Source organism: Mandrillus leucophaeus, unplaced genomic scaffold, assembly GCF_000951045.1.
Source record: "Mandrillus leucophaeus isolate KB7577 unplaced genomic scaffold, Mleu.le_1.0 Scaffold3, whole genome shotgun sequence".
NCBI classification, from domain to species: domain Eukaryota; kingdom Metazoa; phylum Chordata; class Mammalia; order Primates; family Cercopithecidae; genus Mandrillus; species Mandrillus leucophaeus.
In genome coordinates, this window is record NW_012103142.1 from 12,223,425 (window position 1) to 12,226,378 (window position 2,954).

The 2,954-nt window shown below is 56.7% G+C and overlaps 1 protein-coding gene across 5 annotated transcripts in view; it reads left to right on the top strand.

Annotated features, from left to right (window-relative positions):
* Positions 1-40: 40 nt before the first annotated feature.
* The window catches only part of HSP90AB1 (heat shock protein 90kDa alpha (cytosolic), class B member 1), a 10,158-nt gene continuing 7,244 nt past the window's right edge, over positions 41-2,954 (top strand). For 3 of the 5 annotated variants that reach the window (XM_011986832.1, XM_011986835.1, XM_011986836.1), the window contains exon 1: positions 41-703. The gene's annotated coding sequence lies outside the window, so the exon portion shown is untranslated. Of the gene's footprint in view, positions 704-2,689; positions 2,866-2,954 lie in introns of those variants that run through there. The other 2 variants (XM_011986834.1, XM_011986833.1) reach the window with 2 other exon arrangements.

A 2,954-nucleotide genomic window follows, 5' to 3' on the forward strand; every position in this document is an offset into this window, starting at 1 on the left:
CGCATGCCGGCAAAGAGTCCCGTCGGCCCCGGCCGGCGCCCTCCCCCCACGCTGAGATACCCCACACCGCGAACCCTCCGCCCTTCCTCTCCTCCTGGGAGAGTCAGGATCTGGGGCTACCCAAGGTCGGGTCCCGAATGCCAGTCCCTCTGTCGGGATGCGAAATGTGTAGGGCATATGCTAGGAAGAAGATTGGGTATGGGAGCAGCGGTTGGAGTGGTTAGCTGCCTCCGCTCTTTTTAGGTGTTTCCCCCGGCCCTGTCCTTGGGAGTGGGGACTCCTGCCTCATAGGTTTTTAGAGAGGTCAATGGATTTCTCGCCCGTAGAGACACCGTATATGCCAAATGAGCACTCCTTATCCCAGCTCTTGATGGGGTCAGGTCCTACAGGTGAAGATATGGGGCTGTGATCACAAGCAAACGTGTGGGTGGATCCGTTGCTTGGGTTCTTCCCCGCCCCCTCCTTTTTTCGGACCATGACGTCAAGGTGGGCTGGTGGCGGCAGGTGCGGACTTGACAAGCATGCTCCTTTAAGGCGGAGGGATCCACGGGAGGGCGGTTGTTCTGTGCTTCGCCCTATATAGGGAGACTTGGGGCACGCAGTAGCTCTCTCTAGTCACTCCGGCGCAGGGTTTTGTGCTTCCCACACATCAGAAAGCAAGCCCACGTTTTTCTCTAATACGTGTAAGCCTTTTCTTTTCAAGGTAAGGCTGAATTCTCCGCTAGGCTTCTTTAGTGCTCTTTCGTGTTGCTCTTGTTTTTTTCTGTCCTTTAGGGAGCCTAGATACCGGGGTGGCTTGTGGATAACGCCCCGGATTTTTATAGGGTGAGGGTAGTGGTAGGTGAGGGCTCTTGAGTTTTCCTCGGTTTTCTCCAGTGTGTTTGGGCGGAGGGGGTCCCTCCCGCAGCGACTCCAGTCTCAGAGTGCAAAACTGTACGCCGGCAGAGTCGCCCCAGGTGCTTGGGTGTTGTGTGATTGACGCGGGGAAGGAGGGGTCAGCCGATCCCTCCCCAACGCTCCATCCCATCCCTGAGGATTGGGCCAGTACTCGCGTCGTCTGGGACAGGTCAGAGCCGGTCCCCGGGTGGGGTCGCTGTAAGGTGGGCGCTACCATGCCCGGCTAATTTTTGTATTTTTAGTAAAGACAGGTTTCACCATAGTGGCCAGGCTGGTCTTGAACTCCTGACCTCGTGATCCGCTGGCCTCGGCCTCCCAAAATGCTGGAATTACAGGCATGAGCCACCGCACCCGGCCCTTTTTTTTTTTTTTTTGAGACGGAGTTTCTCTTTTGTTGCCCAGGGTGGAGTGCAATGGCGTGGTCTTGGTTCACTGCAACCTCTGCCTCCCGAGTTCAAGCGGTTTTCCTGCCTCAGCCTCCCAAGTAGCTGGGATTACAGGCAAGCACCACCACGCCCAGCTAATTTTTAGTAGAGAGGAGGTTTCACCATGTTGGCCAAGCTGGTTGCGAACTACTGACCTCGGGTGACCCACCCACCTCAGCCTCCCAAAGTGTTGGGATTACAGGTATGAGCCACTGCGCCCAGCAGAGAAAGTGGAATTTCTATGCTGGTGTAAGATTTGAGATTTTCCCATTTAGAAAGTCTTCAGGAAGCAGCTGAGTCTTGACACTGAAAGGATCCAGCTCAGGGTAAGCCACAGGAGTGATTCCTGCTTTGGATTTGGGTCCTAGGGGTGAGATCACATCCCTGCTCCATTTCTGGAGCAGAAAGGGAGCCAGCGCAGCAAGGGCTCTGAGTAGAGGGACCCTGGGAGTCACTAAAGCCACTTCCCTGTTGATATAATGTACACACTGGCTTTCATCCGCTCACAGGACAGTGAGAGTTTGTGAATGCTCTCTGTGAACTGGGGAGCAGATTTTTAATGACGTAGGTCCCTCTGCTTAGAAGGAGAGGGTATGTTAAGGGATCACGCTCCCTCTGGTTTGCGGTTTTGGTCAGGAATAGAGCACCCAATGCCCCTTCTTATAGACTTCTCCCAGCCATAGGCTTTTTGCAGACCATAATGAAAGGGAGAAAGGATATAAAATCGGGATGATGATGGCAGGCATGGAGAAGTGGACAGGGACAAGGAAGAGGAAAGCAAGGGACGTCCTTTTTCTTTGGTATTCAACACATGAACAAAGCTTGTTAACGAATGTAGACCGGGTAACAACAGGGCTGGTGAGGGAGGACGACGTGGGTGGCTGTGGGGAAACTCTTCCCAAGCATCCTAGGGGTGGGCCAGGAAGGGGACTAGATGGACATCTACAGGGCACAGAGCAGGGAGCGGCTATTCTCTCCTGGAGGGGCTGTGGGTCCAGCAGGCTTTCGGATGACGCCTTGGAAAGGCAAGGACAGGTTGCCGACTGGAGGGCAGGCAAAAGGGCGGAGACAGGCCAGAGACGGCGGCCGCAGTTCACTGACCAGGGGTATGGCCTAGGGGTTCTGGTGCCAAGGCTGAAGGGGAACAACTTGGCCAGCCGCTCTCTGGCCGGCGTCTTCACGCGGCCTCCAAGAGCTCCTGTTGCCCTGCAGTGGCTCCTAGAGACTCCCTCCTTCCCACGTCCAAATAGCTGCAGGAGGGAAGTGGGAGAAAAAAAGCGAACCAGCTTGAGAAAGGGCTTGACGTGCCTGCGTAGGGAGGGCGCATGTCCCCGTGCTCCGTGTACGTGGCGGCCGCAGGGGCTGGAGGGGGTCCCTCCCGCAGCGACTCCAGTCTCAGAGTGCAAAACTGTACGCCGGCAGAGTCGCCCCAGGTGCTTGGGTGTTGTGTGATTGACGCGGGGAAGGAGGGGTCAGCCGATCCCTCCCCAACGCTCCATCCCATCCCTGAGGATTGGGCCAGTACTCGCGTCGTCTGGGACAGGTCAGAGCCGGTCCCCGGGTGGGGTCGCTGTAAAAACCCTGCTCTGGCCGCAGCCGGAGAGGCGGAGCCCCGCGGGGAGGGGGCGGGGG